The sequence below is a fragment of the Ailuropoda melanoleuca genome, chromosome 2, assembly GCF_002007445.2.
Source record: "Ailuropoda melanoleuca isolate Jingjing chromosome 2, ASM200744v2, whole genome shotgun sequence".
NCBI lineage: Eukaryota > Metazoa > Chordata > Mammalia > Carnivora > Ursidae > Ailuropoda > Ailuropoda melanoleuca.
In genome coordinates, this window is record NC_048219.1 from 43,768,843 (window position 1) to 43,783,806 (window position 14,964).

Here is a 14,964-nt window from a genome sequence, read left to right on the forward strand (position 1 = left end):
AAGCAACCCAAAATTCTTTGTTTCAACATCCTCTACAATGACTAATTTTGTTTTTGAACTCTTATGTGGACAAAAGGTTGCTTTTAATTAAAGGTCTTATGTGCGGACATACCGACATACATACACATGCACACAGGTGTTTGACCACTAACAAGCAAATTAATGTGTTAAAATTTTGCTCATTAAGAGGAAACAATTACATTGCAAAACCTTAGCACTTTTTGAAGTTGTTTCTATTTGCAACTGTTGCATTTCTTATCGGACTGATTTATTTTTACCAGTACAAAATGTTCATTTATCTGCAGATTCTGTAACTGAACGAAGTTGTATGCTCAAAGCCCAAGGTTTGGTCAAAATATTTGATTATATACCCACAGTGACCATTTGTAACAAAATGTAGCCAACAACGGTAGAGAAAAGTCTACATTTTAAAAGGATAGGAAAGATCTTCCATGGGATAAGGAAGGTTTTGCTCTGTAAACTTTCAGAAAAAGCTTGACAATATTTTAAAGGGAGAATGGTGATTTCACACTTAAGACCATGATCTAAAGTTATTACAGGAAACTATGTAAAAGCAGGAGGGGATTGATGTAGCACAGTGCCTTTTTTTATAAGCTGGCTTTCCCACGTATCAGTGATAAAGCCACACCTTGCTTTCAGCCTGGGTTAGGATCTGGCTAACCTTTGAATGAACTCTTTATTCCTGTTATTGTCATGAACAGAGAATTCCGAAGAGGATCAAATGCAGTAACTTCCTTTGGAAGGGAGGAGTATGAAGTCAGAAATGGGAGCATGGACTTGTCTGGAGCCAAGACCCTGCATCAGTGGGTACTAGGCAGTCAGGAGCACACCTGCTTGGATCTGGGAGCCAGAAGCCACTGACAGAGTAAAATAGGAGAGAAGTTAACTAATCTTATTATTATAAATTGTTGTTATTAGCCAAGGATTTTACATGCATGATGCTATTTAATCTTTACGATTGTTAAACCTATTTGCAGGAGGAAAAAAAGTCATAGCTCAGAGAGATAAAATAACTTGCTAATGTTTCAAAATTTCTACATCATGAAGGCAGGGTTTGAACCCTGTTCTAAAAGGGCTCAAAATGCATGCTTTTACTGCTATTCCATATTGCCTAGAAGAGGAAACGTTGACACAAACTTTGATAACATCACAATTTTGTGTTGTTAATGCTTTCAACACTATATACTTTTATTAGGCTAAGTATAAAATAGAATGTAAAATAAGATGCATTTTTTATTTGACAAGAGCAGCCCCACCTTTAGAACTCTGGAGGTCACTGGGGTAGGAGTGTGCAAATTTTTCATGAGAGCCTAAAGTGCTTTTGGGGAGAAAAAGATTTCAAATCCCCAAACCAGTTTTTAGCACAAGATTCAAGTGGACGTGCAGGAGTATTTATTACACTGATAAAGTAAATTTCTGGTGTTTATAAACCACCTGGTCTATTGTATGCTATTTTAGCAGCCCAAACAGACTATGACAGAGTTCAAGAGAAGATATGGATGGAAATGTAAAATATTTCCCTACATTTAGGTCACAGAATTTTAAATGATAAATTTAACAATCAGAAAATGAATTATTAGTCACATTTTCCTCAATACTCTGGATAAGATCTGCATTTGGGGCTATTATCGATGAGACACGGCAACAACGTTTGAAACAGCCATCGGAAGCCAATATTCACGGGTGGCACAATGAATGATTACGCTATTATATAAATAATGATGCAACCAGCATTAAACAAATGGTATTAAAGAACTATAGAGGCAAGAAGATCTATCATGTTTCAATACAACAGGTTTCAAAGAGCCATAGCATTGTGAGTAATAACAGCACTGCTACATTTTTCTCTTAGCAAGAGATATGAAATTAACCAGAAATAGGGGATTTGACAATAAAGAACACAAACAGCTGGTTTCTGGACCTGAGCAAAAAGAGATGGTAGTTGGACACTATAAAGAATCTTCATATGCACTGATTAAAAAATAAAATATATAAATGTTTCTTCTGTACTCACTATTCTGAATCTTTATTCAGGTACCTCACTATAGCTAACATGGGCTTGTGAATTTTTAAATACATTTTAAAGTCAGATTGTTTATATTGTACATGAAAATGTTTTCCTTAGAGATACTGCATAACCTAGGTTTTCCCTGGTGTTAGCAGAGGAAACTAAAGATCACAGGATGTCTCCCTTGTAAGGAATCTTAATGTATCCATCAAGTTATGAAGCAAATGTTTCTGGGGGGAATTAATATGTATATCTAATTGGTAGGCTGAAGAAGTTGCCAAAAAAAGAGGAAACTCCGCAAAACATTACTCAAAGAAAATGAAAAGATAACATTTTGTGCCAGTAGGAAAGTGTAGCATTAACACAAATATTAGATACCTCCAAGTGCTAAGGTTTAATATCAGGGAAGGCCACCGTATAATAATAGGCCCCACTCTTGATTACTTTTCCTAATGAGAGTGAAGCACAGCATGGAGAAGTGACAACTTGAGATAATTCAAAATGTCACATTAGCTTTGAGTTTCAATCTCTTCTATAACCAGTCTTCATAAAAACTGCTAATGAGTAGTAAATTGGACTGATTTGAGTTTTACTTCAATTTGCTTCTTGTGCTAATCTTTAGAGAAAGGGTGTAAGACAGTGAGATGACATAGATAACACTAGAAAAAGGAGATTAGAGCGAAAGTCAAGTGACCTGGGTTAGAGTCTCTGTTCTGCAATCTGCTCTGGGCAAGGAAAGTGAAGAAATCAGCTGTTGGTGAACATCTGTCAGGTGCCAAGCACTGTGCTGGATCCAGAGGAGACAGGTGAATACGGGTGCAGCTGTGTTTCTCAAGCCACTCACAGTCTAGTGGTGGAGACTGATACATAAAAAGAGGATTGGGGTATTTTTAAAAAGATTTTATTTATGTATTTATTTGTCAGAGAGAGAGAGAGAGAGAGAGCACAAGCAGGGGGAGCAGCAGGCAGAGGGAGAAGGAGGCTCCCTGCTGAGCAAGGAGCCGGATGCAGGACTCGATCCCAGGACCCTGGGATCATGATCTGAGCCGAAGGCAGATGCATAACTGACTGAGCCACCCAGACATCCCATGATTGGAGTATCTTGTGAATCGTCTCTTCTAAAGTTATGAACAATGGGCTTGGGAATTCAGAATATAGTGTGATTAACAATGAGAAAATCAACAGGAACACATGACCTTCAGTGCTGTCCAATAATAATGCAACTAGTAATTAAAATATGTAATTTTAGCATTTTAGGAAGTACATTGAAAAGAGTAAAAAGAAACAGGTGAAATTAACTGTAATAATATATTTTATTTAATCCAATATATCTAAAATACTATTTCAACATATAATAGATACACGGTAAAGAGCTTACACGGCCTTTTTTCTATACGTTTTAAAGCTCAGTGTGTGTTTTACACTTATAGTACATAGTGGTTCAGACTAGCCACAGTTCAAGTACTGAGTGGCCACAAATGGCTCGTGGCCTGATCAATGTAATGGTAAGTCTGCAATTATGTCTGAGAAGACTTAAAGCGTATGTGTACCATTCGTTGAGGGATTTCTAGCTTAACAGAAGGACACGTGGGAAGGACCTATGGGATTTAATTCTCTACAACAGTGGTTTTAATACATGGGTTCACAAACAGATACTGACTGGGTACGTAAGAATCTTCTAGGAAACATAAAAAAGACAGATTCCTAGATCTCTGTGATTCTGAATCATTAGGTCTGGGTTCAGCTTATGAATCCAGATTTTATAAAAGAACTCTGATTATTACTAAGTGCATTGCAGGCTGGGAACCACTGGTGATAGGCTCAGAGGGCACCTGTGGCAATCGAAAAGGTAATTTGATTTTAGGTAGCATTAGCAGAAGGCTCTTCCTCTGTGCGAGAAAGCCATAAGTTAAATGTTTTTTGAAAAACGATATCCCTTCTATTTTGGACCAATGTGGTGTCTGGAGCCAGCTCAACCTTTTCTTCAGCGCTGTCCACTTGCTCAGCTCAGAGCTGACGTTGTCTCTACATGAGGCTTCAGGGACAGGTGCAGATATAATTTCCTCCTTTAGTTTACACTTTTTTTTTTTTCCTGGTCTGATATCTTTCAAATGAGTTGTCTGAAACCTGGCTATGAAATCATTCTAGGTAACATTAAAAAAATTTTTCATGGACATCTACCAAATTAGGAAGCTTATAATTTGTACAAATCCCCCAGGCAGCACTTGGTGTGTTGGAAAGGCATTTGGGATACAGTGACTTAGAGAATCTTTTGGGAATGTATTGCTGGGGTTGCTACTTTCATTGCCAGATTTCAAATCTGTTTCACCACCACATACATTGTAATATAATGGCCTCGGGCAGTCCTTGTTTGCTATTTGGCTCTGCAGCCTCTATGATCTTGTTAGGCTATTTACCAGGCCTGAGCCAGTGTTTCCTTAACAGTAAAATGGGGATAATAATCAGCTCATAACACTGTTGCTAGTGTTTCAGGCTCACTTCTTTGTCCTCTTGTCCATGTTCCATCACTGTGCTCATAATCTCATCTGGTCTCCTGGCTTTATTCTATTTATTTATTTATTTATTATTTTTGGGATGGGGGAGGTGTAGAGGGAGAGAGAAAATCTTAAGCAGGTTCCTGATTCGGGGCTTGATCTCAGGAGTCTGAGATCATGACTGAGCTGAAATCAAGGGTCTAACCCTCAACCGACTGAGCCACCCAGGAGCCCCTGGTCTCCTGGCTTTAAATGGCCTCTAAGCAGATGACTCCTCAGTTAGTATCTCTAACTCACCCTCCTTCTGTTGCCCAGACCAAGTGTGTCCAACTGCGCATGTAACATCTTTACTGGAATATCTGAGAGGCATTCAAATCTAATCTGCGTGAGACATCACTCCCCAGTTTCTAAGATCAGTTTCCACTGTGACCTAACTCATTCGGTAAGTGACAACTCTAAACTTCCAGTTGTATACGTCAAAAACCTTGGACTCAGCCTTGATTCTTCTCTTTCTGTCACACTTCACATTAGCAAATCTTGTCAACTCTGCTTTTAAAATGTATCCAGAAATTGATGTTTTTTTTTATTTTTAAATTTTTTTTTTAAGATTTTATTTATTTATTTGACAGAGATAGAGACAGCCAGCGAGAGAGGGAACACAAGCAGGGGGAGTGAGAGAGGAAAAAGCAGGCTCATAGCGGAGGAGCCTGATGTGGGACTCCATCCCAGAATGCCGGGATCACGCCCTGAGCCGAAGGCAGACGCTTAACCGCTGTGCCACCCAGGCGCCCCTGATAAGTTTTTTTTTTTTAAGATTTCATTTATTTATTTGACAGAGAGAGAGAGAGAGCACGCACAGGCAGGGGGAAAAGCAGGCAGAGGAGAAGCAGGCTCCCCGCTGAGCAGAGCCCAAGCCCTGAAGTGGGACTCTATCCCAGAACCCTGGGATTATGACCCGCACCAAAGGAAGACACTTAACCAACTGAGCCACCCAGGTGCCCCTGGAAGTTGATAGCTTCTCACCAGCTCCACCATTACTGCCCTGACTATTTCTTGCCTGGATTATCTCAATAGTTTATAAATTATTTTCCTTGCTTCTGTTTTCTTCCCTCCCTCATTGTCTGTTCTCAACCGATTAGCCAGAACCACCCTTTAAAAACAGAATTCAAGATCACATTACTGCTATGCTCTACATGAGATGGTTTTCCTTCTTAGAGTAAACCCGGAAGTCCTTAATGTTGCCCACAAAACAACTTTTGGATCTGGAGGTCTGTTTCTTCTCTAATATCTGCTCCTCCCTTGCTCCTTCTTGCCTCCCTTGCCTCATGCACTTCTCACGATTCCTCTAACACGACGAAGAGTCTTGTTTCTGGGAAATGAGCGGAATGCCCTTCACCAGTCAGTCTTCCAGAGAGTCTCAGTGGGCAGTCTTATGATGTCCACATGCAGACTTGCTGCTGAGGTCCTTGGGCAGGTAGGCCTGGTGCCTGAGTCTGCAGTCGTGGGCCTGAGACCTGGGTCTGTGTGGGTGGGCCCTGATCCTGAATCTGTGGGGGCCACTCAGGTACTGGGGACCACTGCGGTGGGCCTGGCTAATGGGCCTGTGGGGGCCAGCTGGTGCCGGGGTGGACCTGATACTGGGGTCTGCAGTGAAGTGGTGTACTCACTTCACTCTCCTTCCTCGACAAGGCGAGTGCCTCTCTCTGTACTGGGCTGCGCGATCCTGGTCAGTGGCAGGGATAATGCCTTTCCTATTGTCTTCAGTGTGTCTTTTCTCACTTTTGTGTTTTACCCAGCTGCTGCAAGCTCTCACGTGGAATCCTTAGTGCTCGTGAAGATATTTTCATTCATGGACAGTTGTTCCAAAGTTGATGTTTCTGTGAGGGGACTGGCATTGGAAATTCCTTTGTCACCCTCTTGCTGATGTCACCCTCTTTTCATGTTTTTCTAACAATACCATTCAAACTTCTGAGTAAACTTTTCAGTCTTTTTTTTTTTTCAGTCTTGAAAGATTAAAACTCTAATGGCAGAATAATAGTTGGATGTGGTTGATATTCTGGGTAAAAAGTTTCCTACTTTATGCTTTTTATATCTCACCCATAGATGCCTGTTTAAAAGCTGGTAGAGTAAAGACATTGTCTGTTTGAAGACATTGTCTGTTTGTCAGCTGAAAAGGATTTCTCAAATCTCCTGAAAAAGGCTGGTATAAATGCTAACATGTAGAGCGTGAAGAGCATTTACACCAGGCAGTGATTTCATGGCTCGACTGTACTCACTCTCTGAGAGTCCCTAGTGCTAAATAATGGGTTAACGTTGCACTAAACCTGACCCATCCTTTGACTGTGACATGTGGAAGTTCCCCCTTCTTCTCTTGGCTTAGTTGCTCCCAAGTGACGGACAACCATGAAAATGAGGAGCAAATGACAAAAGGCTGTCATGAACAGGGCTTCTCCTTTCTCCCTTTGGCGCATCGACTATGGAGGATCTCACAGGAATGTAAGCTCCTGCCTTCCCTACCTAATGTCATTCATTCATACACCCTTTGCTTATAGATCAGTCCTGAATTTTCAATCCAATTCTGACTGGGTAGTCCAATATGAACCACCCTAGTCTTACTGAAAGGTAGGATCTAGAATTAATCATCTTGGTTCATTTGAGAAGGTACAGGGATTTTAACTCCAGGGCCTCTGACAACTTCAAATTATGGTCTTGGGAAAAAGAAGTGTGAATATGGGTGTGTTCAATTTAAGCTCTTGACAAAGAAGGAGTCTAAGTAAGGGAACCCTTTCTTGAAGAATTGCTAGATTCACTCCTTAGCCCTTTCTTTCTGAATAGGGGTACAAACTGGGTAGGACGTTCAAGGAATTAAGTCTTAATTCTTATGTTGTTGTTGTTTTTTAAGTTAACACAATTCTTTCCAGGACTAAGTAGATAAATTTTCATTTAATGATGAAAATCAAAATAACCGTCTTAATTGCCTCTGAGAGAAAAGGTTTTCCTCCGGTAATGGGTGTTATCATTTGAAAATGCTTCCCTATGTGTGCTCCCTCTTATTACAATGGCTTCTTTGACTATCGACTTTTAGTTTGAAGACCCTTTGGAAAGGGAATAGAAAAGTACATTGTGATATAGGGGAAGTGTCTGCCAGATAGGAATGAGAAGAAAAAATAAAGGCCTTTCAGTTCTCTGAGGAAAGGGATAGATGGAAGATAAGAGAGAACAGATCAGATGTTAATCATTTCTACCCATGTACCCCACCTGCCTCACCCAGCTTCATCCTTAGAAGGTATATGAACACAAATGTAAATGAACGCAAAATGTAGAATTTGTGGAAGAAATGGAAATAAGAAGAGCTTGTGCCCCACTTCCTCTTTGAGTTTCTGGAAGTAAACTACCTAAGAGAATCGCCAACATTAGCACTGGTATTTGTATGGGTGCCAGGCTAAGAGAATGATGGTGTGATATGTTTATGTAGAGAGGAGTCTGGCTACCAGAAGTTTCCCTCAGCTCCCATATAGAAAGGATGTAGAATGTCCTTGTATAGTCAGAGGAGATGATGTAAAGATAGCTGAGAGTGGAGAGCCAGAAGGCCCACTTTGGGTTGGGTACGTATGGAGGATGTAGCTGAGATTTTAGATAACCTGAACTATGAATGGAAGCCAGAATAGGCCAATCAGAGTGGGCATGGAGATCTACCAATCATGCTAAGAAAATAGCCAAATTTTACCAGCCATAAATTTCAGTAGCATATACTAGAGGGTTGTAAATAATCGAAAGGGTCAATGAACATTTTTAAGGAAGCCAACAAGTTTCTAGAGGAAAGAACAAGGGACAGCTCTTTGATTTAGGGATCCTTTTACCCTCTGCCATTAGAACATTTAAGATTTTATGATATTATTTATATCCACAGGAGATGTTAGCTTGGAGAAAGAAAGATGGAAGAAACCTTGAAAGATTTTCCAAGTACCACAAGAGATTACATTAATCTAGTCATTTAATGTGAACATGACTGAGTTATTTGACTTGATAAGCTTAAATTTTCCCACTGCCCAGTAAAACTGGGGACTTGAGAGCAAGATAAGGTCAGTCACAGAAAATAAAAACCCCATATTTTTCATGTAACTGAGTTTGTAATATGTTAATTATTAGCCCCTATAATGCAGTTAAATCACAAGCTTGTAATGCATGAAATGTGACAGGGTGCCTTTCCTCGAAGGTCCTTCTCCATCAAATTCCACTTATCACTGGGTCTTGGTATATGTGCTTTTATTATGTGATTTGGAGAAATAGCCCTACTTCTGGGGTTCTCAACTTTATTTTTAAGGCTCAGTTTTACAATTTACTCTGGTGTAAAATTTATAAATTTTAGTGTCTAGAACATATATCAGGGCTGAAATGGGAGAGAGTCTGTGATTAGTGGCAGGAACAACTGTGAATAGGAACCCATGCAGGGCAAAGATCGTGAACTATAAATGTGCTATGAGAACTAGCGGGCAGTTCCGTATCTGGGTCAGTTTCTCTGCTCCAGTATGGTAGATCTTCTTTGCACCTACTGTCTTGCCATGCAATTGGCTAGGCTAATGAAACATCAGAATACTATGAGTTCAAGCCCTCCTGCAATAGGATAAAGACAGTGTGTTATCATGGTATTGGCTCAGGAAATTGATAGTAGTTGGCTGGTTATCCTCTTTCCCCATTTATTACTGCTCCCTGTTTGTGATATTTTTAACTAAGAGTATAGCCACATGTTGTAGCATTGTGTAATCTTGTGTAATGCAAGGCGATTTCCTGATACCACCCATTTCAGAAAGTGAACTCAGATTAGCAAATATTTACTGAACCTGTTTGTGTTGGTACTATATCAGGTGCAGTGGATACAAACATAAGCCGTGGCCCCTGTCTTCGAAGACCTCATGTTAGAGGGGAATCTAAGTTTGGGGTATTCTGTAGGGTTAGTTGAAAAAAATGATAAATGTAATGATGATGCTAATAATAACAATAATAATAATAATGACGATAACTACTTAGCACCTACTTTTCAGACAAGGCTATGTGTTTTACATATATTGCCATCAATTCTTCCGATAATAGTGCAATAAAATGCAATTTAGCTTTCCCAATTAACTCAGATACATATATAAAACACTGATCCAGAAATTGAACCCAAGGGTGTGTGACTTTCCATTGTAACAACTTATCTAGCAATTGACTCTACCTTGGCAAAAGAAAGATATAATTCATAATAGGCTCATAGATGCCAAGAAAAATCTGCCAAGGAAGTCCACTTGGTGTGGAAAAGAACAGTGAGAACAGGATTCACACAATTTCTCAAGACCAAAAGAAGAGGGATTTGGAGCTACCTTTCCTGTTTATACACAGGGAAAGCACTATTTACTGAAAAGGTAGATTAGTGCTTGAGGGACATCATCAGTGGCTGAAGGCATTATTCCTGAGCTCAACGCCCTTCAGAACATCACAGTTACTTCCCCTTTCTTCTTAGGTCTCTGAGTTCAATAGTGTCAACCTCCTAATTTTAGCCATTTTGAAATCAAGTGATGTTTCGTTTTAGATATGTACATGAATTTAGAGAGAACAAGTATATATTTTATTAAGTAAAGCAAAATAAGTTTTGTTTTATGTTTATTATACCTTTACTTTATGCTTTAAAAGTAGAATATAGGGATTCTTTTGATAGTCAAATGCATCCTTTTGTATATCCAGTAGATGTCAGCATTGGGCTGTTTCTAACCATTTAATCCATCTCCATATTATTTTGAAAGGACCATAAATATTCAGTATGAAATATACTGAGATGTAAAATAGCAGGTGCAGCAAATCTGTGGTGAGGATACATTTAATGGGTGAAGGATTCAATATTCCATCTACCGAGCAAACAACTGTATATAAAAACCCCATCTGTAGCTTTTTTATCCATGTCCATTTTTAAAAATCAATTTATTTCAAAATACCAGTATACTATTTTGTAGAAGATAGCTTTATACAATTAAGTGACAAAATGGATTAAAGTCATTGACATAAATGTAAATATTTGAGTAATTTTAGGTTGCATCTGCTTAAAATCAGAAAGGGACACTGAAGGGTTTTTGAAAATCTCATTAGGATATAATTTCAGCCATAAAGTTTTTGGCAAAGTGGTTTTTTTGAATTACTCTCTTTTTCTGCTCAATATGAAGATTCTAGCTCCTCTGGAGCACATTAAAACCACTTCTGGTAATGTGTACCCCAATAAAGCCAAATGGATGGTTGATCAACATTAAGTGGTAGATAATATGTATAATTCATGCTTCCACCAGATTCTAAAGTTGACACAAGTATTTGAGATTCTTGGCATACAGAACACAAGTTTCCTAGGAAATTGCCCAGTTCTGTGGCTGAGCTAAGTAGATCAGGCCTTGTATCCAACAGAAGTGGATTAAGAAGTCAAGACATCCTTGTTTCCTTAAGAGTATAGTCTTACTTGTCCAGCCTTTGTCAATTCATTATATGTAAATATATGGTAGCTGAGGGAGGAAACCTGGAAAAAGCTAGAGAAATCATTTAGCCCAGAATCTTCATGAAGAAATTGATGACCAAAGAGGTCTTGTTTGAGGTGTAAGAGCTTGCATGTGAGCATGAGTCTTATTTCAGTATTCTAGTTCATTTTAGAACAACAACAACAAAAACAAATCTATCTATCCATCTATCTATCCATCTATCTGAGAACATGTACAAAATGCTGTAGTAGACCCTAGGAGAATTAAAAATTATTCTTATTCCCTAGGATTTTGGAAGATCATTGAAGAATCAGAAACATTAATGGAACATCCAAATACATTTTAACAAACTTAATGATGGAGGTATGCTCAGGGTACAGATAAGAGCCACTTAGCTTAATTAGGGAGAGTCTTCATGATTTCTAAACAATGAACTATTTCTTGCTTGAAAATTCTTCCAGGAGTTATGTTACTGAACTGGGGACAGAGAGCATCATTATTTAATGGGGCAGCATGTGGTGTCTGAAGACGGCTTGATTGACGTACTACACTGTGGTGTTTGGGGTTTCCCCCTCCAAGTTGAGGATCAGTCTAGTCCAATATTTGTAAGTGCTTATAAATGCCTGTTTCAGAATCATCTCAGAGATCAAAATTCAGAAGGGTATATGGCCTAAAGAACAGAAAAACAAAAATAAAAACAGCAATTTTGAGGCACAGCCAGATGAACAGATGAAGGTACCACCCATCTAGCCTATACTAAGCCACCCACGTTGGTTCATCTTGATACCAGCAGCATGAAATTTATCACTATAATGAATATAATCTTTGGTCCTATAAGAAAACCAAGCTAAACAGTTCATATAGAAATCAAAACCATAACTGTGGCCTCATTTATATTCTGTTCTTAACCACAAAACTCTTAGGTCACTATATGTGATGACCACATACAAAGTGAGGAAGTGGTTTGAGGCTCTGCTAATATGTATATCTGATCAAATGAATATGTTAACATGGCACTCAAAGTATGATCTACCTTAAAATAATTTAGGTGAGTTTCAACGGTCACACAATAGACTGCTATCTGGAGATGATGGTTTAGCAAATCTTTTCCTTGCCGTTTCCTGAATGATGGGAAAGAACACCTCTTTTATGAGCACTATATAATATTTCTAACCATTTTTTCTCATCTTTTTGGAACACTGCAGGGAAACACATTAGGTCATAACTCAGTACTGGAGGAAAATTCTGATGATGAACCTAGCTTGTTCAAAGCATCTTTGACATTAATCTGCCATATGCAATCACTACATGGGAGATTGAAGACCATATTTCAGTTTTGTGTACTAGAACACAAAACCCTATCATACACTTAATCCAAACTGTTGGAGAGATGGTCTTCTTCAGGTAATAAGTGTAACGATAGAAGTATGGACAGGTTTTAGGAAATACAATTACCCACTTTCTCAATTCATAGACTGCTGGGTGTCATGATCAGTGACAAAAATTAGTGTGGATTCACCTGGGCTTCTGTGAGCCAGAATTATTCAGACCAGAGGAAAGAAAACGTGCTTTAATACTCCAGTAGCTTTTCATTTGGATTAAGTAACAAACACTCTAAAAAATACCTTTGGTATATATTCAACAGTCCCTGTTTCTGTATGTAGAAGAAGAAAGTGGATTGGAAGTGTGGCCTAGGGAGATGGTTATGAGGGTGCAGCTCTTCAGAGATTGGGCATAGTAGTTCTTACTCTCTGTTGGTATAATGGTGTTTAGAAACAGAAGTCAAGTTTGCATATGAACTCACTCATCTCAAGAAGATTTATTCTTTTTCCAGACTTAATTCTTAGGTTTTAATAATTTAAAGCATAGGTTTTCTTTACCAAGATCTTCATTTATCTCTAAGATGAATTATTTTAGCCTGTTCATCAATCTTGTTTCATTACCTTGATACTTTAAATTGTTTTATCAATCAGTTGCCATTTGTCCACACTCCTTTCTGCCATGCGAGTAAGGCATTTTCTTTGGGGTTGGGAACTCAAAAAATAGGGTCGGATATTGGAGAGGGAGTATTTGTGAGTTGTTGTTTTTGTTTTTGTTTTTTTCCCTATGAGTATCCTAGAAATCTAATCTTTTTTACTTGAGGTCATGTATTTTGGTTTCAATGGCTAGACTTTGATCATTACACCAAATACTCTCTTACTGATGAATATTGATTATTAAGTTGATTAAAATGATTGGCTCTAATGGACCATAATCCCATGAGGAGAATGCAGGCTTAGGGTTCAACAGACTCTTTGTCAGTCAGAGAAACAAATATCCTGGCGCCATACTGCTGCTATACAATCTCCAGGGCCAGTCTATTTATTTTTGCCAGTGTACCAAACTAGTCTCAGAGAGTTTCGCTGTACTTCTGCTGGTATTAACTCTGTGTGTGTGTGTGTCTCATAGGTAGTTTTGCTTGAATTTTATTTGAATTTTATTCATCATAAAAATGAGAGTGATCTGCAAACCTTTTAATTCAGGGTTAGCTCTTTTTCCTTGATTTTCCCTGCAGACTGCCTGTCAGTGCTTCAAAAACATCAACAACTGATAGATTTCTATACAGCTGCCTGGGCAGCTGTGGTAATGAAATGTGAATGTGCTTTCACAATATCTGAAGGCTTCTGCTTGGGGTTATAAGCAGAAAGAAAGAACTGCGTTTTAAGAAGATGTTGGCATATTCTTCAAATGTTGTTCTGAAAATGATGAAACTTAAAATAATTTATCATTCCAGGGCTGTTTTAGCTTTATTGTTTTAACAACAAGATACCCTCCCATTAAAATCCTTTGTGTTTGTGTCTTTCTCTCTCTTTAGGGCTCATTATAACAGAAGTCAGGAGATCTGGCTCTCAGAGACAGCATAGTAATAAGCACCAAAGTGTTGTTCTCAAAGAAATGAGATCCAGTCCTGCATGGGTGAGACATTAGAGAAAAGAAAAAGACCATTACAGTGTTTCCTGTGCATATAATCATGTGATTTACCATGATTTAGAAATTATTTTCTGTAATTTTAATGAGACAGGTTATGTCTCCACTGAGTAGGAGGAATATTGTAGATTATTTTTTGCATCATATTAATCTGACCATGAAATAATTCTTTTCTAGAAAAAAGGAGTTAGAGTCTACATAAAATCAGTGTGATCAGACTCTGTGTTTTTCTTACTTTCCTGAAATATACAGAACAGATGATTTTACTTTATTTTTTAAATTGAAAATTAACAATTGCTGGTCATCCACAGAGAATCGGTGATAAATGATGTTTAGAGGAACAAACTCAACAGGCTGATTCTGTGTCAAGCCTAAGGCATCCCTGTGTGTGGATTGCCCTGAGACCCCAGCCAGGGAACAAGCTAGAGGCCCAAATGTCACTGCTGGAAAAATACAATGTATTCCAGAGTCAGTCATTTGGGGTCCTGAGGCTGCCAAGAACACTCCGCGTCAGTTGGCATAGAGAACGTGTCGGCACAGAGGAGGCGTAAGGGAAGAGCATCCCCACCCCATCAGGAACAAAAGGAGATGGCTCTTATAAAATACACAGATTTCAGAGACTGTAACGGGGGTGTCCAGTTAATGAAATATTTGTTAAGAACCATAGTGAGAGGCAGCAAATACTATTTCACCTCAATTCGCTGCAACCCTTTAAAGTGAACATGTACACATCTTAAAATCTTTAACTGCCACAGGAAAATTTGCCTTAAAATACAACTCAAGGGGAAACATGGTCGAAAGCACTGTTGAGAAATACACTTGTTTAATCTTTTTCCTTTGCAATAAAAATCCACAGTCTCTCAGACAACATTTAACAACATTATAGGAGAGTATTATATTTCTGCTTGCCCCAAAATGTAATATATTTCCTCTGTATTTCTGCTTCAACCTTTTAGTCTCAAGCTTTATTCCAGGAAGG

General features: G+C 38.6%; 1 long non-coding RNA gene across 2 annotated transcripts in view; it reads left to right on the forward strand.

The window, feature by feature from the left end:
- The window catches only part of LOC117800996, a 79,634-nt gene extending 65,661 nt beyond the window's left edge, over positions 1 to 13,973 (forward strand). Inside the window, exon 6 of one of the 2 annotated variants that reach the window (XR_004623272.1) lies at positions 13,873 to 13,973. This is a non-coding gene — a long non-coding RNA (uncharacterized LOC117800996). Of the gene's footprint in view, positions 1 to 722; positions 779 to 13,872 lie in introns of those variants that run through there. The other variant, XR_004623274.1, reaches the window with a different exon arrangement.
- The last annotated feature ends 991 nt before the right edge of the window (positions 13,974 to 14,964 follow it).